General features: G+C 38.7%; 1 protein-coding gene across 1 annotated transcript in view; it reads left to right on the plus strand.

Moving 5' to 3' along the window:
* The first annotated feature begins 1,028 nt into the window (after window positions 1–1,028).
* The window catches only part of LOC109398085 (lachesin), a 460,438-nt gene continuing 436,772 nt past the window's right edge, over window positions 1,029–24,694 (plus strand). Inside the window, exon 1 of the mRNA XM_062852595.1 lies at window positions 1,029–2,257. The gene's annotated coding sequence lies outside the window, so the exon portion shown is untranslated. The remainder of the gene's footprint in view (window positions 2,258–24,694) is intronic.

Genomic DNA, 24,694 nt, shown 5'->3' on the forward strand with positions numbered 1-24,694 from the left:
GCAAAAAATCGCAACTTAAAATTTTCAGCAAATACGAAGCAATACTAGGTAAACATACTGCCAAAAATTTGGATAGGTATTTTTTGGTGTTTTTGAGATAAAAGCTTTTTAGTAACAGTATAGATATAAGTAGTGCCATCATGTAACTTTTTATTGTTATACATTAGAGAGTTTATGTCTTCGAAAAAGTTGTTCATTTTGACTAAATAAACAACTCTTTCTTAAACGTCAAAATCCCATGGCCTACTGTTTCCGAATTATTGTATATAAACTAGATTATATTGATAAAAAATGACAATAAAACACATTTTGATGCAATAGTATGAACTGTTTTTATTGTTTTTACTTTTACGATACAGCTTGCCAGCTATTATAAGTGACAGCTCCCACTCGGCGGCTGCAAAACCAGTTTTAGCCAAGGTGCACACCGTGTACAAACCATACGTGCGTGGATAATCAAGAAGTCGATTGTGAACTCCTAATAATGGATAACCCTGAATCTACAAGTATGTAAATAAATAAATCAAACGTATAACCTGAACTTTCTTAAGGGTCTGGATAATGATACAAACTTGTCAAATATACTGTATTTTATAAGCACAGTAGCACCACACAGCGGCGTAACTGCGTACCAAACACCACCAGTGAAATGTTCATTTGAAATAAACTGCATTTTGAAAACTATAACTGAGTTTGTTATAATGTTCATATAAAGATGATCAAAATGACTTTATTTGTATTATAACTGACCTTGTTATAATTCTGATATAATTAAATCAGGTTTTCAAATCATTTTTGTCAAATATATCTAAATATAACAAACGTTGATATATCTAACAACCGTTGATATAATTTTGTTACATTTTTGTTATGCCTTTCTGATCGGGATCTCATATGTTCGCTTTTCCACCGCAAGTAAGTGCGACCTACTGCCACTATTGCAGCCAAGTGCATGCAACCCTGACCTTAATAGATTCCCACGGTTTCAGTTTCTTATGAATTGTAAGCAAACCGCCGCCGCCGGGTAACTCATTTCTCCCCTCGATTGACATTCATTCTGCTCGGCTCCCCATTTAGGAACAACCGGTGCGCATGCGTCATGGATGCTGTGAGTTCCAACCAGCAGCTGGTCGTGTCGGAGTTGAATTCGGCATTCCTACAGCCGACTAACGCGAGAAACCGTCAGCAGCAGCAGCCAGTCTGATGATTGCAGTTGATTTCGTGGTCGCCGCATGGTGCAAGTAGAAAGCAAGCACCCGACGAGGACGACAGCGACGACGAATGCCTTCCCAAATGCCGATACTTCGGGAGGATGTTTGTGTTCTGCCTGGCAGTGTCGTAGATTCCTGCCAAACAGCGATTAGTCAGTCTCTCGTGGCTTGCCGTCGGGATCGGGTATGATTTTGGGAAGGTCCTAGCGAGTGGCCGCTTCGTTCGTAGCTGTCGTTCGGTTCCGTGATAAAGTGCATTCCTCAGCAGTTTACATTGCATATAGCGAGTCGTTGTGGGTGCAAACGTGACTCCCTCGTTGACGCTGGTGATTGACGTTCGGACGGACTGAACGTCGAGGGCGTAGAGAATCTGCCGCCTGTTGGTGCCAAATTCGGTCTCGGATGCACTTGGGCCACTGATAGTGTTGGCGAGTGTTTTCCGTGGGACGGACGAACGGGATTTAAAACTGTGCGGCAGCAGTAGAGCACCTTGCCGCCTTGCATCGAAAAGGATTGTACAACGAGTGTCGAGAAAGTTTTTCCCGTTCTGTTTTTGTTTTAAGCGGTTAGACTGATGACGATGATGGTGATCCTAGTGCATGGGAAATGATTTTCCGTTGGTGAATTGGAGTTTCAAACGCAGAGTGACGAGCCGGTCTTATCCGCAGAATACGAAAGCTCGGGACGGAGAAGCATTGCGGGGGAAATAGTGCTGCCGGTGATGATGATGATAACAAATGATGATGGCTTTTTCGGAAAAATAGCGAAGATGATTATGATGCTGTTGTACTAGTGGGGGCAACGAAAAAGTCTGGGCACTACTCTGCTTCAAGCCAGGCACCCGGAAGTGAAAGAGGTGTTTTATGAGTGTTTACGTGCAGTTTGGGCGAAACGGGAAGAGTGCATTTGGATGGTGTATGGCTTTGTTGTTTTTGTGAGACTTTCTGTGCAGATTGAAAGGATTGGCTGCAGGCCTGCAATCAATTAATTGCACGAGTGCTCAGAAAAAAAAGTTTTGTTCTGGGAAAGTGGAGGTGCTTCGAGAGGTGAGATATTTCAAAAATATTTATGTGAAACTCTTCAAACATATCTTGAACAACATTTGGAACAATAATAATTTGAGTTTGGATGAACTTCATAAACTTCGACTTTAAGAAGATTGTATCATTTTTTTTCTCAATTATCCGAGTTTTAGTTAACTGACACACGTTATAAAACATTGGGAGTTTTGCAATATGCTTTATTAAAAACAAGTAAGCTTGTAAGGAACTTATCTTAGAATAAACGCTTTGATAACAGAACGTCTAACTTTAGATTTTACTGCACTGTTCTACAGAATAGAAAAAAAAAATCGATAATTTAAATTATAGCCATTTTGTAAAAGCTTCACGGTTGAAAATCTCATTTGAAGACACTATGTTCAATTATGCAGTGAATTATGGGAAGTGTTTTCATGGTTTTGTGTGCTACCTGTTAACTGCTTTCATGGTTTTGTGTGCTACCAGTATGCTGGAAAACTCTTTCGGCTATGATTTTTATGTAGTCACACTGACGTCTATTCCGTTGTACTTGTCTTATATCTATAAAATTTCACATGGAACACCACTACGCAAGGCATGTGTTCATGTGTAAATCACTTGGCTTGCTCTGAGTATACTTAACAGACTATAGAACAAGAAGCAGATGTGTTACTAGTTGTCCAGTCCCAAGAAAGTTTGATTTCCTCTTGGAAGCTATTTTTTGATTACGATTAGCTACTGCTAATGGTTTTACTGAACTACGTTGAAGCATTGTAATCACGGCTGTTATTTTCCTCTGGAAGTAGCAAGCAATTGAAAAAAATGTAGCAAGAAATTCAAGAAATAGCAAGAAATTCAAGTAAAAGTTTTTCAGCTTAAGTTGCTTAAGATTACATTCCAATTTCATTCAATAATCATCTTTTAGTTTGACAGAAGAACGATTCAAAAAATTACGACAATATGTTTTTTCAGTGAGATTCTTGTTCTTCGTGGCATACGTTTAGTTGTCCAGTTCCTCTTTTCAAAAAATATTCATGCAATTTTCTTGAGTTCGAATGAACTTATTAGTGAATTGCTCGTTCGAAAGTTGCGTTATTTATGTATTGTTTTTAGAAATTATGGCAAAATTTGTGAGATTTCAGCGGTTTTCAGAGTTCTAGTTTTACATTTTTCAAAGATATTTGGACATGATAGTCATGAATATGTCAGACGAAAGAAGACTGAATTTTCAAAAATAGCTTTTGACACATTTGCATATATTATAAGCTACAATATATGAGTACACACTTGGAAATTCTGGAATTTGCACGAAACGGAATCACCAAGAACGTAAACGTTTTCAAGGCTGAAGCACAAATTGGACTCAATTTTACGCGCATCATGTAAGTGCTTGTTGGTTGCGTTAGATGTCAACAAATCCGTTTCACCAGAAACGTCGAATTAGTATCACGTTTATCAGCCACCTTCTAACTCGGTGAAATAGCCGAGAGGTAAGAGATGGGGCTCACGACCAACAGATCTGGTGTTCGAATCTAGTATGGACAGTATTTTACTTTTCTATGTTTTATCTGTCAAATCGGTTCTAGCGATTCCTAGACGCTATGAAAAAAAAATGTTTTTGGAGTGTCTTGAAAGACGTAAATTTACATGTTTTAACCTCTAAATTTGTGTTTTTGAAGATGCTCGTATATGTCAAGTTTAGGACACTTAAAATTACACGATATTTTCTAGGTGTGTAGCCTAGGAGTACCAAGGGTCAACTAACACTCTAGGGCACTTGGGAAATGATACGGTCGTTTGAATGAAAAACGTCCTTTTCCCATAGTAATTCCCATATAAACTTTGAAGGGCTTCTGCACTCTCAACTTTCAACCAAATCAGCTCAAATTTTGGGAGAAGACATAGATTCTGGTTATGATTCGAAAAAGCGGTGTGGAGCAGCAAACGATTTTTTGAACCACGCGAATGAACATGTTTCATCCTCGTTATGAAATATGTTTGCTAAAAAAATGGTTGTAAATCAGTGGAAATCATCATATGCTTTTTGGTGGGAACATTAGAGTGAATTGGGCCAAAATAGAATATATCTCGTGTTTTTCTATGGTGTAAACCAATTTATTCTCGTTTTGTAAGAGTATTTGCATCGTGATTACCAAAATTTGCATGGAAGCACTGAAAAAAAGAACTTTGCAAACCTGAGAAAAAAAAACTTATCTCAAATATTTTTAAGAAATGTTAATGTGATCTGGGCAACATGAATATGTTCCATTCTCGTTGCGAATCATCTTTGCTAAAATATTGAACGATTTTAATTTATGCAACCCTTCAGTAGAGAGAAGTAGAGAGCATTTTGATAAAATTTTTGAACGAATGATAATTAGGGAGAATTTGAGCAAAAAAGGCCACACCCTGTGCACTGCCATAGTGGAAATCAACTCTATCCCATTTTTTAATAGTATTTGCATCACGATTCCTATAACTTGCATGGAAACATTGAAAGCATTTTGAAAGTCTATGAAAAAGCTAGTTTTTCAAGTTTTATAAGTAGTATGGGACAAAATGGGGAATTACAGTGATCTACACAACAAAACAATGCTCAACTTTAATCGAGAACAGCCTATGCTAATAGTATTTAACATTTTTCTGGACAAACTAGTGGCAGAGGTTTATCTTTACTTCTTTGTTTTGTGTTGTATGAAAATAGTGTAAAGAGGGGAAAAATGGGGTAAAATAGGACATTTGCCGTGGTCTGCCGAGACCGCCTCAATTCGATTCCTTGTCATTTTTACATAGAACTAGGGTATCGCGCCACCTGGGCATTGGCTTCTATATTCGTCTGTTTTCCACTATAACTCAGTCAATTTTGAATCAGTTGACTTGAAATGTTGTACACGGGTAAATACTATACCTATCTCATCGCATTCCAAAAATTGTGTCAATTGGTTCAAATTTGACTAAGTTATAGCGGAAAACAGACGAAAATAGAAGCCACCGCCCAAGTGGCGCGATTCCCTAGGTATTTGATGCCTTTCCAGTTGCAAAAGTTGCGATTTTGAGTCCATTTTTCCCACTGTGCACTTCTAGAGATAAGAAAAATTCGTAATTCTTTTGGAAACTTATTCTGATATATTCACAAAGACAGTTTGACGAACTACATCAGAATTCATTAGTTTTTTCTTTTATAGGATAGTGAATTTTACCAAAAATTGCGTATTCTAACCAATACTACCATAAATTTAATCTGATAAAAATATTCGTCAATGAACATAAAACAACATTTTCTTATCAAGTCAGCAAAAAAAAACTCTACTTCTTTTACAATTTTAGTGAACATAAATCTTATATATTTACCAAAAATACTCTGAAATCAAATCGATCAAAAACTTCTTAATAGATTTTTAGATTTCCGAGTTCCAAAATGTTTTGGAAAACAAAAATTGTTTCCATATGCAGGGGATAAACAAAATGATCGGGACAGGCAAAATTTTCACTTTTCAAAAAATGGTCAAATAGCTGTAAGTTTTCGAAAAGTGCATAAAATCTAAATTTTTTACTGTAAGTTGCTCAACTAGATGTGTATCAATTGTCTAATTTTGGGAAAGATCGTGCCGTTCTAGATGAAGTAAGAAAGATTCTAAAAAAAGTCATAACTATCCGATAGCCAACTTTGAATTGTTATATCTCCGGATTCAATGAACCAAATGCAATGAAATTTTGAGCGTTCATGACTTATATGATAAGCTTTGAATAACTTTTGTTATAATCTAAAATTGTTAACTAGGAAGAAAATCATAACGTTTAGATAGTTTTTCTGTTACAGCACCAAATTACCGAAAATTTCAACAACGCTTTAAAATTCGAGATGGTAATTATAGTTTATTTGAATGCCCTCTAATTGACTTCTATATGAATATGTTTTGAAAAGACGTAACAAAATAACCGGCAATAAATTGAAATAGTAATGGGAAGCATATTAAAGTTAGACCAATTTACTAAAAAATCCTAAAATAAATGAAATTGCTGTAACTTTCTTTTTTATTAATAGTTTCAAGTTTAGTCATTTTTTTTAATTTTTTTTAGGGAACGTCCATAAATTACGTCACGCTTCAAGGGAGAGGGAGCAAAGTGTGACGATTCGTACAAAAAATTCAGAGGTTCTATATAAAAGTGCGACATCGGGGGGGATGGTTGAAAATTACAATTTTTAATTTATGTACGTTCCCTTATGCACTTTTCTAAAAGTGACTGCTATTTGACGATTTTTTGAGAAGTTTTGTCATTTTCCCAAGCAGCACCTGCAACATCATCCAAAATGTGGTTTTCTATGCTTTGGTCTAAAAGAGTTGCAATAAAAGCGCACGCAACTTGCATCTTGTCAGTTGAGTTGCATTTAAACTCCGAATATCGTTAAGTTGCAGCTTTGTTTCATAGGAATTACAAATAACATCGTATTTAACATCGATTTATGGAGGCGGAGCTTACACATTCCTCACAAGTGGCAATACAGTCAGCTTGCATTAAATGTGCTATGTAACACACATGAAACATCTTACTCTGGTTTGTTTGTTCAGATTAGGTTCCAAATGGAAAACTTGCGCGTCTTTTCATTTTGACAGCTTTCTAACTTGTGGCAAAGACGGTACAATGAAGTAACGCGTAACTTCAGTAGCTTTTATGGTGCATTGAGCAGCAAATCTTTCACAGAGCTTCTGGTGTAGTGTGTAAGGTGAGTGTTTAATACTCCTGGTGTCCATGGTTCGAGTCTGAATATATTTTTTTCATTTTTTATCATTCCCCCTAGCTCAAGTTGCACAACGATTTAAAATTTGTGCTTTTTGCGTTTTAAGGCGAAGCAATTGTGTTCTGTTGTCCTTAATTTAAGCAGTGAATAAATTGCACTGATGTTGCTGGTACTGGCTTTGAAACAAGTCGTGTTGCTTGGGTTGTCTATCCCCTGTATGTACCAACTTTGAAACTTTGGACTCGGAGATGTTTTGAACAAGCATTTTTTTAATACTGAAGAAAAAAAAATCCTAGAAATATTAGAATATGTAATCTTCATTAATGGATAAACATTTGTACATGTTTCTTCAAACTATTGAGAATATTATTGCTTTTGAAGTATTTTCGTCCCACTTTGACCCGATTTCCGTCCACCGTGGTCCCTTAGACTGGCTTCTCGGCCCCAAGGCGGCTGCGGAGCACCGATTGGGAACCCGTGATACATCGGGTCAAAAAGTTAGTCAACTTTTCTGGGCCCATCTAGATGAGGTCAGCTGCGATACCATTTTTACCAGCTGTTTTGTTGGTTTTGAGCTGGTGAAGGCATCCTTAACTTCCCTCAGCGTGGGAGTTGGCTCACTTCCGTCCTCTGCTGCATTGGGGCGTAGTCGTTCCATCGCGTTGGTTGTCGTGGTCACGTCCGTCCGTTAAGAGACCCGTCCTCATCTCTAAATATTTCGGCTCGCGGCCCGAAGCCGTTGCGGGATGCGTTGAGCTTCCCGTAGAACTTCCATGTTTCATGGGAACGGCACAGCAGTTCCAATTCTTCGCACTCCGCTTCTTCTAGGCGGCACTTCATAGCGGTCAAGATAGTAAAGCCAGAATTGTTCTGAATTGCGGTACAGCAAACAGACCAATCAATATTATTTTTTTATTTCATAGAATTTGTGAGCCGCAGTTTAGTTTATCTCGTGGAGATGAATATGCCAAGGTCAAAAATAAGCGTTGTGCATCTTAGAAGTAAATGAGAGTAGAGACGTATTACAACAACGCTGCCTGCAATTATGCAAATATTTTTAGCAATTCCGGATGATGTATTCGATGTTACGCAATAGACATCAGCCATGCTGAGTGATACCAAATACTTCAAACGCATTCTCTTCTGGCGAATCTTCAAACACATTGCCCCTGGAAGCAACTTTAATTACATTCCTCCGTTTGCCACATTTCATTTCCGTGCTTCGTGCGCCGTCCAGTGCAGCGCACACCCTCCTCTGAAATGCACAACATCCCCAGTACAACCCCAGCAGCTGCAGGCACATGTCGGACTAATTACGCAAAAGTCGCCCAGGTAGAGGTAACGGGGCCATGCAGACACACGATCGCGCTGCTGTCGGTCCTGTCATCCTTCCACTAAAGGGCTCAGACCGGTTTCGAATGTTCGGTCATGTCCATCCAGGAAATTTAATATTAATGGTACTGACTTTCTGCGGAATTAATTTCCACCGTCAGCGCCATCCGGTACTGGCACCAGCTCAGAGTAGGTACTAAGGACGACGCTGCACCGCTGGCTGCCGCGACTCCCGGAAAACGATGAAGCTCAGGATTATTTTCAAATGGGAGACACCACACTCGGCGGCGGCGGCGGCGGCAGCGGCGATGGTTATTCCTATTCCGGCTCTGTTTCAAACTTCCGCTTTTCAACTTTGAGCACTGGAAGGCTTCCGCTGAGGCACCAAAAATGGTTACACTCAGCTTCTGGCGCTGTAGGTAAGGATGGAATGACCGCCGACCTGCTGCGGCGACGTGATGCTGCTGCTGCCGCTACTCACTCTGATGGCACCGGGAGGGCGGAGACTGATTAAGCGGAGAGCTCGTGAATAAGTAGTGTGGATGTGTCTGAAGTTTTAGGGTTTTTTTTTTCGGCTGGGACCGGAAGATAAAGGGTTAGGACTGTTTGCTCGAGGGCAAAAGTTTATCCGAATGAAAACTTGTGGGTGTAGTAGCTATCGATTTTGGTTGTAAGTGTGGGTGGCAATGAATTAGTAATTATTTCAAGCTGAAAGGAAACATTGGAAAGGATTTTTCTGCAAAATAGTAAGCTAGGACGTAAAGGGAAAAAGGTAGATATGTACAAGCTTTAAAAAACTCGATCATCTGAGGAATACAAAAATGAGTATTAGCCTATTAGTGACTGAGTATGGTATTTGAGCTGATGAAATAAAGAAATCGAATTTTCAAGTGCACAAATCAGAAGAATACAATGACGGATTGAACTGAATTGTTGATCGATTGGTCAACACCAGCGGAAAGCCCCCGAGTGATTCCGTCAAGAATTTCTTCAGGAATTCCGTTGTGGTTTCCTTCGAGAATTTATCCTCCAGCAATTCCTTTGCGTATTCTTTATAAATGCCTCAAAATGAGCCTAGGAATTCCTTCACAGTGATGAAATCCAGATTCCATTTCATATTCCTCCAGAGATTCCTTTGGAAATTCCTCCTGAATTGTTTACATGGATTTTTAGAGAATAACTCCATGTGTCCTTTTAGAAATTACTTCGAACAATTTTCCAGGTTTTCTTCACGATGATTTCTTAACAAAATCCAGTAGAGATTCTTTGCGGACTTTCTGCAAAGAATTATTCGGAAATTCTCTAAGGATTATTTTTCTTCCTGGGACTTGTGTTTTCGTCAGGATTTCTCCAGGATTTTCATTGGGAATTCCTCCAGGAATTTCTGATGGAATTTTATTGACTAATTCGAGAATGCTTTTGGAATTTCTTTAGGGATCCCTTCGGAATCTCTAAAGACGCTGTCAATAAGCAAAATAAACTAATTATTAGCCATGTCAGATACAAACCTCCCCCCCCCCTTCCCCGGGAATTGAGAAACAGCTGATAGTGCTTTTCGTGTTATTTACGTGCGATTTTGGGGATGTCCGGGAGACGCAAATGGAAGTCAAAAGTTTTTTTTTTAAAGTACTGAGATTTGTGTGATTTGATGAGTTTTATTTCCGCATATCGTTTTGAAACTTTGGTGCCCAATCGTTGACCAAACGTAGCCTGGGGATTTACCCTTCCACTAACAGCATCCAAGTTACCATTACACCTAGGTCTGAGCGGACGTAGAGGTCTCGACACCTTCTCAGGTATCCCACTTATCATTCTTTCTCATCCCTTAGATGTCGTAAGGACATGGCCTGGACAGCTCTCGGCCATTGAAGGAATGTGTCAATATTGTCATAGAGTCGGCGATTAGCAAATATTTGGAAACGCAAAAGAGGAAGGCAACCGCTGCCTGAGAACTCTGGGAACTCTTGGAACTGGGGAAATATGCGTTTCAACATTCAGCGTTTTTCAGCAGACGGTGCTGGCTTTAGGACATTTGGTCGAAAGCACGTTGGGTCGAAAGGACATTTGGTCGAAACCCATTTTGTGAATGAAGAAGCATATATGACATTTCGTCGAATAGACAATTCGTCGAGTGGACATCTGGTCGAAATGCACTGATGCACTGGTCGAACTGAAGAAAATAGATTTGAGTGGAAAATAATATTACAGATTTCGGTATCCTAAATCATGTGTTACTGAACTTAAGGACTGTTCAATTTATAAAACGGACATCTTGCTTGTACGATATCTTTTTTATTTTTCAATAAAATCATTATCAATTTTTTGCGTAACTTTCTATAGCTATTCTCAAATGTGGGAAAAATATAACATTAAGCTAAATGTTCTTTATTGTGTAACTGAAGCGGTTTTCGTAAAACATCTATAAAAACCCATTTCTCAAAATTCGACATAACTTTCCACATACTTAACATGCACATTTTCATGAAGTTTTTAATGAATTGGAAGCTTACACTGTTCTACTAAAGGTAAAGCTCAATAGTTGATCAGTAATAATGCAACAAGCAGGCTCCAGCTTGATACAGTGAGTTGCCTTGTTTTCATAGAAATTATGAAAAAATGTTCATTTAAGTCCTGTGTTGCAATAACATCACGGATTCGGGTAAAAATTTGTCCAGAGTAGTAGAATATTGCTCTCTGAATGATACAGAAGTAAAAATAACTTTTCATTGCATTTTCCATCAAAAATTTAATCCATAAAGATGGTCATATTAAAAAATTTCATACTTTTTGCTCCATTGATGCAGATTTTCGACTCTAGCGAAACTTGTTATTATATATTTTCAACAAAGTTGATCCTATGTTATTGTACACCTTATTTAATAATAATCGGAAGCAAAGTTTTTATTTCCAACACCATTGTTATGCAAAATTTGCATTAGGTTGCATTGTTATTTGGAAGAACCATCAAAGAACGAAACTGTTTTGATTACTGTATCTGTAATGGCGCACAGTAACCAAACCAGCAATGCTATTAAGAAGCAGTTTTTTGCATTTAAAACCACATTATTCCCACTTTCGACTGGATGCATAAAAAAATTGATTATTTAATATTTTCATGCCCTTTTTGCTTCACAATTGAATTTTATTCAAAAAATCGAATCTAACTTGAGACTTTAATATCTCAACACTTAATTTTCCAATTGAGTTTAAATTTTGCCAGAATGTTTATTACTCATGCTCCTGCAGCATGGCACATACATTTCTGGTATTAAAAACGATATACCATATGTGAACAGTAATTTTATACATATTTTCAATTTTCAGCAATCGAAAAATTCACCTCATTTAACATCTGGCCGATTTTCTATAAAATAAAACTATTTTTATTCGAATCAAAAATTATTACTATAATGAGAGATGAAGTTCTGAAAAACGAAGAAAGCGTGGTTAAATTTGAACTACGCGTCTTCTTTTTATAGCCTTATAAAGTTGTCCGTTTTATAAATTGAACAGTCCTTATGTGGTTGAATGTACGTATGATCGTTAAGTCGTTTAGCAATTTAATCGTGTTTAAAAGCAAAGCAAAGCAAAGCACAGCAAAGATAACCGTACACATCGTAGTTGCTACTCCGTGATTGACCAGAACAATCGAAGTTGCACAGAGATCCAATGAATGGTGCTTGGGACTAGCTACACACTCTCAATGTTCACAAATCGAGAGTTCAATATTTTAAAGTCAATAACGGCGCCAGCCACGTTCTTACGGTCATCGGGAAAGGGGAAGGAATGTTAGTTCGACAACCGTTGTTACTAGAAACCGTGGAATCCACAGCGTCCCCACAGTTGTCTCGGAAAGGAGTATTTGTTAGCAGGGTAGGGTAAGGTGTGGATCTTGGCGCCACCTTTGGTAGGTGATATGATCCACAAATTATATTGAAATACACGACACGGTCTTCATCCCGATTATGATTTATTTGGTCGCGATAGTAAGGGTAATTCACATATGTCAACGATCGTTCTGTATTAAACGCGTCACCGCATCGATCGTTTACACTACCGTGTAAATCGACTTTCCCACGAAAGTTATCGCGCGCTCCTAATTTTGCATTCAATATTCGCGTCCGCATCTTTCGAGAAAACCGACCGACTCACGGAAATAGTCGTGTGTTTCCCACAATATTGAACTTAGAGTATACGGAGAACAAACTTTCAAGCTTAGACAGCTATTGAGGTAATTAAGCCAATTATTTTAAATTTGCCCAATGATTGTTGTGAACTGCAACCACTTTCTCCTAACATTTTTATCGCTTCAATATTAGGCCTGCACCAGAACTACAAGATTGATTTGCAGATATTACCCCAACTTCTTCTAGTATGAAAAGAAAAAAACTCGGAATGATCTCACCCAGTTCCATGTCGTCGGATGACCGCAACCATTCCTTAAGCCGTCGTCTCTACTAGACAGAAATGTCTTGTCATTTTGCTGGACAGATGTGTCATGACAGAAATGTTCTCTCGTTGTTTGCATGGAAAACAGCGGTGTTGATCATTGCTGTTACGTTTTCTCTTTCTGGCAGCAAAATGGCAAGACATTTCTGTCTAGTGGAGTCGTAGGGTAACTTCCAGCGGGGTAGCGCGGACGTCAACCACGAATAGATGTGCCGTAGTCCACATGAATTTGACATGTTTGGGAAATTGACACTTTTGGGCACTCTGACAGATCTGGGATGTGGACGACATTTGCGAATTAGTCATTACCCTAAGTTATTACTTAAGTAAAACGTGTAAAACTAGCAAAAGGTTACCAAAATTTTGGCGTGTAATCGTTCGAAATTACACGACAACGCGGAGATAGCAAATAAATCAGTAAGAAATTGTGTAATGCATCAATTTTCAGCACAAACCATTTTGAACGTGTTTTTGTTGTGAGCTACGGGGATTCTGGCTTTTGCTGCCCCCCTGGTAACTTCTTCAATTTTCTGCAATACTGTTTGCTACCAAGTGTGCATCCATTTTTATCAATTCGCAGCAGGCTGTGCCGTGAGTCGGCTGCTTTTCGACTTTCGGTCGTGTTTATATTTGCGCAATTTTGTTCAATTTGGCTGATAATTGTGTGATTCGGCTGGTAGTGTTACGATGTTACTGCTTTTTCTTTTATATTTTAGCAAACTTAACTAATGGTTTTAAAATGTTTAGAGTATTTTGAAGTTTGCCGTAGTTTCTTCTAAGTGAGAACAGTGACGTAAAACACGCGTTCGGGTTGTGCCGTGGTTTAAAAAAAGCAAACAATACATATTTCACTTTTTTTTTTCATTTTTCCAATGCAATTCAGCGTGAAATGTGTAAATGAATCGTTTTAATTTTGGGAGTGTTCAGTAGTGGAAACTTCGCCTATGTTTGTGAGGTGGTGTGGATGGTACAAATTTCCCAAATGGAGGAGAACGTGCCTCTAGAGCCGTCCTACTGAGGTGGTGTGGATCTTGAAAACTGCGTCTAGTTGAAGAAAAGAAAAACCGCATGACAACATGAGTGTGATTCTGAAAGGGTTTTGAAAAATGTCACATTTTTTCAAAGCGCTTGCTTTGATAGATGTTTAGCTATGAAGACATAATCGCCTAACTTACCTATAACGTTATGGCCGAGGATACTAAACATGGGAATGCTATTTCCGGATAATATTTTGGTAAGATCTTTCTGATCTGTATGTGCTTTGTTTGTGATTTTTTAGCTAATCATTTTTCAACGAGCTTTCTAATGAGAGAAGAGGGTGAAAAAATCTTTTTCGTTTCAGAGAGCGAGTATAGGCACTTAAACTTAGGCATTAGGGCCAGGACAGTTGAAGTAAATGTCAATGTACCATCCCTGGAAATTGGACTACCATGGAGTGGCAATACCATTCTTAGCAATGCCACTCCCAACGATTTAAACCATCCCCTATATGAAACGGTTGGTACGATTTGTCCCCGTTTCTTCCTTCCTAATATTTGAAAGTTTTTGTTTATCATGTTATTCATAAGTGGATAATCTGATAGCCACAAATTTTTGAATAATCTTCAAACCCAAGTCTGCACAGTGGGCCTGGCCATTTTAATACTTGTATCATATCATCGATATGCTGCAAATATTAATGCTGACAAGAAAATACCAGAAGAAATTTCGGTATTTCCAGGATGCTTTTCAATACTGGCTGTGCAAGTGCTTAGATTAGATTAGATTAGATTAGATTAGATTAGAAGTGTGCATCCATTTTTATCACTTCACGAGGAAGGAAAATGTGCACCTGCCCCAAACACGTGTCACTCCTCACTTATTCCTTCAAACAATGCAACGCGATCGAGATTTTTATCGCAACTGCCACAAACAAGCGTGACTTTTCGTTTTTTTCCGCCGAACACTGCAACCCGATCGCGGTCCCCATCGCAACTGCCTCAAACACGCATCATTTTTTTTTTTCACTTTTTCCGAACCCGAATGAACGTTAAGTCTTTTAGCAATTTAATCTAATCGTGTTTAATAATTTTAAACTATCAAAAGTAAATATTGTAGTGTTGTGTAGTTTTCGTTGGCATTGTTAAAGCAGTTGATTTTTTATCAAATATTTCTTCTTACTTTGATTCTCGCCTCTTCTTTCAAGTTTCATCATTTCATTGGGGTTTTGTGTAGAACATATGACTTTTCCATCAAAGATTTCTCCTTGTTTTCAACATATTTATGATGTTCTTTCAAGTTTGTTATTTGTGCTAAGAGTGGACATTATGATTTGATTGTGATTTTTAATCAATGATATTTCCTTCTTTTGAACATAGGCTATTGTATCTACTAACAAAGGAATTGTCATCAATAGTAACATCCCGACTAGAAGATTCTAACAAAAATATAACATAATTATAACAAACCATGATATGTATAACTCATTGTGATATAATCATGTTTAACATCTTTGGTGTTTAAAAATATTATAACTCAATTGTATCATATTGTGTTATAAATGTTGTTCAATAACTCATTGTGAAATAATTTAGTTTTGATTCCTTGACATTCAGAACATCATTTTACACAATTGTATCAAAATATGATAGAAACTAGTTTTCTTGAAGCTAAAATTTATATCATATTGTGTTAGAATTTTGATCTGATTATAACAAAATAGGTTATTATTTTGATTTGACCGGTGTACTTTTTGTTACGATTTTAGTTATTTTAACATCATCCTGCATCTAGTTTATAACATAATGAGTTATAGAAAAATTTCATAACATCATAACACAATGTGTTATAAACTTGATATATTTTTCTAGTCGGGATGATTCTTCATACACTACTGAAAACTCTCTTCTTTTATTGAAACCCCAACTTATATATATACTTAAAATTTAAATCCCATTCTCCCCACTTAAGCTAGGTTCAATCTTAACCTAATGCAATTTCTCTCACCCTTTCTCTCTTTCTTTCTCTTTTACTATTTTAGTACATTTTTATAGCGAGAGAATCTTATTGGATAAGGGAGAGTTGCATGAGTCTCTCTCTGAGCGCGATATCTAGGTTACCTAGAACTTTCGATCTTCTGTTTTCGGTATCGCATTCTTCTACCCTGGAAGTTATGCTTCTTATGGTAACAACAAAACAATTTAGCGCAAAGCGTGGTATAAACGGAAGCAAACTATACCGGTGCAAACTCTACCGATATTTACAATTATGTGACTCTTCCTCTACGAACTTATCGTTGCTTCCGCAATGATACACATTTAATATCAATATTTAAAGGTTTTGTGCGTCAAATAATGAGAATGTGACCTAATCTAAATCTGGAGTCGGTTCACTATTCTTTTAAGTTTCGTATTTGTACCGTGTTTAAATGTTTTAGCTGTTGCCTTTTTATCATGTTTTTTCCTTCTTTGAAACATAGGCTATTCTTTCACGTTTATTAATTTCATTGCGTTTTCCTGTACCAACTGCTGAAAGTTTCAGAAGAAATTTACCCTTTTGAACACAAGCTGTTATTCCGTTTGGTATTTAGATGTTATAACTGCAGACTTTTTCATCAGAGATTTTTCCTTCTTTCAAACATAGGCTGTACTTTGACACAGTGTTGCAATTGAAATCAACGCGAGCTAGAAATGATTCGACTAAACGTTATTCGACCAAATGTCTTTTGACCAAACGTACTTTAGACCAAATGTCATTCGACCAAATGTCTTTCGACCAAATGTCATAGATCCGACAGTGCTATAGCTGGCTAGAAGCTTAATGAGCGGATAAGTGGGATTAACGAGAGCGATAATGTCAAGACTCTGTGTGAATCTATCCACGGAGCCATAGCAGTACCAGCGTTTTCCCCGGAAGCCAGAAGCTGGTGTCGGGAACCCGGCAGAATAGGGAAGCAAGAGTAGCCGAAAAACGAAACGAGAGCATAAGGAAAATGTGGTTGTTCAGTTGTAACTGAGTGTGGACAGCTTCCGTCATGTGCAACGTCCGTGATGAAAACTTGCTGACAGTCAAAACAATAGTGGCTGCCGTTTCGAGATATAGTAGAATGGTGGGAATGGAAGAGTGACAGCCGGGAATCGAATCGAAAACGACTGACAGGTTGTGGACTCTCCAACGCTAGACCAGCTCAAGACAGCTATTAGACAGCTTTTTATGCGGACATGAATCATTGATGTTGACAGAAGTTGATCGGAGTCTTTATAGGCTTTGAACGTAATGTCCTAAGTAACAATCAACATCCCTTGAAGGTTTATTCATGCTTTATCCTTTTTCTATACGAGCATGTGAAAAAGCTAGCTGTTCTATATTAGTTTTATGTGGTAGTTTTTTACTTTGCACCTTTTTCATTCCATAACACTATCATATAACTTCTGCTATAAACATCTTCAGTTAAAAACTTGCAAGTAGTCATGAATTGGTTTTATCGCTTATGATATACCATTTCAATAAAACTTGCATTTGCTGTTGTTGCCGGAGAGAATTTTTTTTCGTAAACTAATATACAAAACTGAGAAGCAATGCTTTAAACCAACAATAGAATTCGTGGTCGTAACATAGACCAAGAAATGCTGTGATAAAACCGTTAGTTCTATCATGAGCTCAGTTATGACCCCCTCAGGAGGGTTAGCCCTATTGTAGCAATCATCAGGAACACAGAGTTTTCTCAAAAAATATGTCGCCTAGCCAGGATAATGTAAATACAAAAAACTCATTACTCAATTTTTTGATTTCACGTACAGCTTAAGATCAAACTTAACAATTCAACACGTTTCCGTCATTTTATTTACAGAAAAATTACATAATGTCTTTAAAACTCCGATATGTTGAAAAAACATTTTTTGCACCCAATTCCACTAAGTAAATTAAATGCATTTAACTTCCAATTAATGCACAGTTTGTGTGGCGCACTTATTTTTTGCCATTACCATCACAATCACATTCACCACAAATTTCTCGTGGCATGTCTCCTAACACGCATTAAATAGGAAAACAAAAGTGAATTCCAGATCGGCACCTTTCCAATTGATGGTCGGATAAACAACCAAGCATAATTAATTCTGACGATCGAGCATTGACAGTGAAAAATAAACATAACAAATATTTGACAAGTCAGAAGATGCTTTTATTTTGAAGGTTGTATCGGGGATACGATAAAACTATGATACAACCCGAAATTCTAAGCCGGTTAGCATACGAAGTCCTGTAGAACGTGATAAGATTGGGCCAACTAGCCAGAACGTGGGCCATAGGAGCCATACAAGAGCTCGAGAGGACTTAAAAGTCGGCATCAATGGTTTCATGGTAAAAGTTTTTGAATCGCTTAAAAACTTCGATAAAATCAAAATTGTTACTTGGGGTGTTCGTATTGCGAACATTACTGGGTGGTAAATTGGAGGATGGTATCTGGCGGCGTCGCATGAACAACTAATTTTTCCAAGTTTAAGAAGAAATTGATATATTTCTCAGAATATATGCTAAACCGAGCCAAACACCCTTTTTTCTGTTATGTAAAAATCCGACAACTCTTCGTAGAGTAAATACAAAATTTCTGTTTGGCAGAACATAAAAAAATAAATGGCATCCAACCATTTAGAAATACCTGGAATAACTATTAATTCCTGAAGGATTTTCTAGAGGAATATCTGGAATATTTCTCGTAGGAATTCCTGGAGTGTTTCCCGGAACAATTCTTAGAGGATTTCCAGTAGTTATTCCTGGAGTATTTGCTGTAGGAATTTCTGGAATATATCCAGGAGGAATTCTTGGATAATCCCCGGAAGAATTCCTTGAGGAATTTCTGACGGAATGTCTGGAGAAATTCCTGGATAAACCCCGGAAGAATTCCTTGAGGAATTCCTGGAAGAATTCCATGAAGAATGGCTGATGGAATTCCAGGAAGTTTTTCAGGAGGAATCCCTGTGAAAAATTCCTGAAATAATCCCTGTTGGAATTCCTGGAAGAATCCTTGTTGGAATGACTGGAAAAATTCCGGGATGAATTTGTAGAAGAATTCCTGGAGGAACCCCTGGAAAAATTTCTGGAGTACACCGTGTAGGAATTTCTGATGGAATCCCTTGATGAACTCGTAGATGAATTAGCAGTTATTCCTGGAGAAAGTCCTGGAGGTATTTCTGGAAGAAGTCCTGGAGGAATGTCTGGAGAAATTATCCGGGGAACTCTGTAAGAATCTCTGGAGGAATACCTGAATGAATTCCTGGATGAGTCCATAGATGAATCCATGGAGACATTCGTGAAGGAATCCCTGGGGGTATTCTTGAAGGAATCCCTGGAGGAATACCTGAAGTTTTTCCTGGGAAAATTACTGGAGGAATCTCTGGAAATCTCCCTGGAGGAAGTCTAGGAGAAATTTCTGGAGTAACTATTGGGACAATAACTTGGAGGAGTTTTCAGGGAACTCCTGGAGAAATCCTTGGGGGACTTCCAAGGAATCCTCGGTGAACTCACGGAGGAATTCCTGAGGAACTCGTGGAGGAATTTCATAATAGCTCCTGCAGAAATTCACGACAAACTGCCAGAAAGGAAGGATTTCACGAAAAGTCCTGGAGACATTTCCTAAGAACTCGTAGAGGAAGTCTCGGAAAACATCACGATGAATTTCTGAGGGACTTCTGGAGGAATTTCCGAGAAACGCCTGGAGGAATTCTTGGGTAATTTCCGACGCTTCAAAATACCATAAAGATCATATGTATGTCAGTGGATGCACAAATAATACAAAGAGGTACTCACAATAGTATACAACAGAAAAAATTGTGAAAGAATTACATCGATAAAGTAAAGAGAGATGCGAGAGTAGAGCTTGTAGAGCTTAATGGTTTTGATCCCAGAATAGTTTAGGTGATCTAGATCACCAAGTGAATATTGCTAAGATATCAGAATTTCACTCTAAGGCTCTAAGAGTAGCGTATATTATATTCCGCAAGCATTCGCTACAATAAAAATATCCTAAGATTTACAGATATTGCGACCCATACTTCAAAATATATTGGATCTATTTGTATGAGGTGCAACATACACAATCGTGAAAAAAATATGCCGATAGAGTTAAGATGAACAAGAATAGAGTCTGTAGACTTTGATGGTCCTAATTCCAGAATAGATTGGAAAGCCTGGAATAACCTATGAATGTATCAAAAGCATTATAGTAGCGCCATGAGGCTTTGCAGTGTATGGGAGGCCGTTTGTATTTTACGGAATGTCCAACTTCCACAATTTCGAGTTGCTCTTAGCATTGCGAGGTCTAATGGCCATCAACGTGACTAAATATCTTGCACAGAGTGAACACAAATGATGCTAGGTATTGTAGATCTTAGAAAAAAGGAATTCCAGAGTAGTTTGAATGATCTAGATCACCCAATCTAGATGATCCCAATATTCTAGGGATACTTTGAGGCTTTTTGAGTACCGTAGACTATGTTGTGTGATCATTCATCGTGTGAAAAATTTGGTTTAGAATGTTGGATTTTTGATACAAACTTCGTATTACTTTGGAGGCCTTAGAATAGCTCTGGGATTAAAAATTCAACAGACTATGATGGGTAGTAATACATTGCATGTCAAGGTTCAGTGAAAACTATTGATGAAAAAACGATGAAGTTTGAGCAAAAATATGTAGAATTTAAAAAAAAAACAACTAAAGCCACGTAGCTGAAAGCAAAAGAAGGAGAAACCATGCATTCCTTAGCACACAACTATTCACCTTGACTGTAAACAAGACTACAGGGTAAAATGTTTTAAAACAAAGAAGATATTGCATTTCTACGGGTTAAATAAGTTAAGTACTCAATGGATACTCGCATATTGCTGAAATTTCGAAGTTATCGCTCAAGTAATTTTCGGAACAGAAACAAAAAGAAAAAGTAGAACAAAGCGTTTACGATAACGATTCTACATAAATTGATATTCTGTGGGAAATCAGACCCCGTCGAATGCTGAATGCTGACATAAATTTCAGGTTTTTTTCATGAAACTTTCAACAGGATTGGAATCTCTATGACATCTTTGAAATGCCGTTCAAATACCAATGAACATTTCTGGTCAATCTTATGCGTTCTTCATCTTCCAAAGTGACCACTCAAAATCCTCTACCTAGAACCCAGCAGAACAGCACGACATGCCCCAAAAAAAAATGATACCCATAAAATTTAGTGTCTAATACCCTTTATCGTCCTTACCCCTAGGCAGGCTCACGTCTTTCTTCAAAAGAAACGCACGTCCGACACTCACAGAAGTGACAGCGGTTAAAACAACCCTGTGCGTGTGTGAGCATTTTTCTTCACGCCAGCCAGTGTACCAGTTGGGTCATCAAACAAAATACCCACTCTGCGGCAGCACATGTCTCGCTCCGCAAGAAAGCAAACAGAAAGGTATCAACTCCCATAACACATGGTGCTCTCTGCCTGTCATCATTTGCACTTGTGTACCCCATCCTTATGGTTCCCCGGCTAGCCCACTCGATGCCATTATACTTGTGCGAAATGTGTCCCTTGTTCTGGAGGTTCTAAAGACGCAGCGGCGACTACATGGCTTTTGGGCTGGCACAGATCGTGCGTGTAAATGTATCCAAAATGCACGCATAAGTAGTTACGCACGCATTCACAAGAGGAAAACACAGCTTCCTATAACACTGGGACGTGACCTGAATTTGGGCAACGACGACGACAACGATGATGATGGTCGCTGTCGGAAAGCGAAGGAAAGTACAAAAATGGGCCGACTGTAGTAGGTCGAGGAAATTGTTCCAATCTGAGTACATGGAGCATTATTGCGGCTCGGAATGTAATCTTTTGTTCGGTTGAAAGGATTTGATCAATCCCGTCGGTTGGCGTTCTGTGGGTGCTTTAAAATGTAAGTGCGCCGACAATGCAATGTAGATTCTTTAATGGATTTTGAATAAAACTTGATTCTACTGTAACAGTTTGGTATAAAATTTTTTTTTACTGGGTATCGTTTATATATTGCTGCGCCCATACTGAGTGTGATGTTTATTGCGTATATTCTTCTTTCCTTATTTCCTCGTTCCTGCTTTACTTCGCTAAGAATTTAGATAAACAACTCAGAACTTTTAGAACAAATGTGTTGCCTTTGGTGATTGATGTGAAGAAAAAAACGCTTACATTTTTTGGCCTTGAACCAGTAGCAAATTTCATTCCTTCCTCAAACCATGCTTTTCCCATATTTCCACCACTAGCAATTCTGTGAAACAGCAGTTGCTGGGCTGCGTCACAGTGGGTCAGGCTACCTATGTTAACGTGTGATGACTTGTTAGCTGAGGCTCTTCTGAAGGCCAAGCACCTGAGCCTCTCGCTACACAATGGTTTATTTTCACGCGTTGGGTGCTTGTTGTTCGTGGATTTCCTGGAACAAATCATTCATTTGGGAGGGTTTGTGCAGCCTTGAGCCTTATGGCCTCCACCTCCACAGCGCCAAGACAGCTTGCTCCGGTCAGACCCTTTAAAGTTCCATGATTTGTGTCCTGGTTTCAGACACCTGAAGCAAGCCTCCGGTGGCTCGTGTATGTTCAGTTGACATACTGACCGACCAGCCTATCCAGCCTCCGTATTTTAACAGACTTATTAGCGTCCGCAACAGGTAGCTATAGCAAGGCCACCTGTGACACCGCCGGGCCTTTCTGCAGCCGGATGACTGCGGTGGCCAACTGCACCTCACATTGTTGCCACAGATCCGTGACGAGCTCTTCCGTGATAGTGATCTTGTCTAAGGTTTTCACCTTCAGAGTCAACGCGCTAACCAAGGACCTTTTCCATCCGACTTTTCCAGACGGCACGGCGTCATTGCGTTCCTTGTCGCGCTTGAGCTCAAGGATCATTTCACCTGTCCAAGTAGTCTAATGCTGCACGCTTTGGCTCCCAGATCCACGAGCGTGGTGTCGTTCCTCATCGCCTTAAAGACTTCTGAGTACTTAGACTATTCAGTCTTGATGACGAGTGCATCGCCCTTCTCACGCTTGGCACCTGCACTCCTACGTTTCCGGTGTCTTCTTCTGTAGCTGTTATGTGCCTCCTCGGTGGTCGATCGAGCAGATTACGTAGATGCTGGACTTATGCCCAAGCAACCAAAAGTTCGGATTCCACTTGAAGAACGAACTCAGAAGTTCAAGTTCGGTTCAATTCCGGTTTCGTTGAACTTAATTCTCCAAAAAGTTACTATTGTATTGTTTATGAACTTGGAAGTACATGTACAAGCTTTTGACTTCTCTTCAAAACGACATGGAAGTCGAAAAAAGGTTCAAAAAGAACTTATGTTGAACTTTAAAAGAGAGTTCAATAATATATTAACCGAACTCATGTTGAACTTTTGCGTGCCTTTAAAATTCAAATATAGTTCATTTGGACATATTCCAACAACTTGAAATCATCCGTTCCGAACTTGTTTCGAACTTGTTTTGAACTTACTACTCAAAGTTCGGATAAATATTAACCGTACCAAAAGTGAACTTCACTTGAACTTCGGCGACAGCGGAGCCGGGGAGAAGTTCTCATTCAATTAAATCACTCGGAAATCGAGCCCAGCAGCCACAGCTTGTGTTAATTTCACAAGTACACTTTGTTCCACTATAATATTTCAACGTACTTACTTGTAATCAACGCAAAGGATCCGTATTGTGTGGCTCAAAGGCTGCCCCCGCAGCGGACAACTGTTCCCCCAGGATTCCGCCGGGGTTTTTTCGGCTGCGCACAAAAATTTTCCAGCTTTGCTGGATGTTTTCACACCCGTCTCACTTGTCGCTGCAGCGCACCGGTAATCGACGCAATCGTAGTCACTGGAAACCAAGCTGAAAACTTATAATCTTTTCTTAAAATCGATACACTGGCCCTAATTTATTGATTTGCACTGCGAACCACAACAAACTGAAAATGTCAAACTGTGTAAGTTCACAAGAAGTTCCACGTGAACTTCTTTCGAACTTTCGACATCAAAAAGTATTCGAAGTTCAGGGAAAGTTCACACGGGAACCTGATTGAGCTCTACTATATGATATCAGCACATTGAGTAAAATCCCACAGTGCCTAACAACACATACATGGAGTAGTGGTTAGGCACCGACTTTCAACGAGGAGAACTCGAGTTCAAATCTCAGTAAGTAAAAAACATCAAAAATTATTTCAAGGTATTAGTCAATTTGGATTCCACATGAACTAATGTTTCTTAATAATAAATTACTTTTGAGGACTAAACACATTTTTTTTTAATTTTTTCGAAGTTTATTTTTAAGCTGAATAGCGTTCCTTTCAGCGACACAAGTGTACTTTTTGTGAACTCAAGTTCGGTTAATTACTTAAAAAGTGAGCTGAATAGAATGCTTTTCATCTTCCTTCGAATAGCTGATTAAGCCCAAACATGCTATTTTATCCGAACTTTTGGTTGCTTGGGATGGTGATCGTGTTGACAGGGCGAAGACCGGGGTAATTACAGGTGACTTCATTGCCTGGGTCGTGGAATGGGCTAGCCGTTTTACGAACCAGCTGGGTCAGATGCTGCTAGAGGAACTGGCTATGCTAGATGTCGATCTGGCTAATGTACCACAAGCACTATGGATTACTGCACGAATTTATTCTGGCCTGCTTACTCTCACACGAAATTTTACGTTTGAGCGGTGTCGGCACCTCTCAAACGTCAAATTTTCTGTGAGAGTAAGCAGGCCAGCATAAATTCGTGCAGTGGACCATTAGTCGGAACAGAGCGGAGTCGATTATCGACGTTTCTTTTTGTAGTCTTTGCCTAACATGTAGTTTGAACTGGGGATAGATGATGGCTACACTCACAGCGATAACCTGCTGGTCCGCTACCGTATCGAATACAACAACAGCAGGCAGCAGTGTGAGATAGGCGACTAGACCAAAACCAAGCCCTCTAGGCGGAAG

This window comes from Aedes albopictus, chromosome 2 (assembly GCF_035046485.1).
Source record: "Aedes albopictus strain Foshan chromosome 2, AalbF5, whole genome shotgun sequence".
In the NCBI taxonomy this organism is placed as follows: domain Eukaryota; kingdom Metazoa; phylum Arthropoda; class Insecta; order Diptera; family Culicidae; genus Aedes; species Aedes albopictus.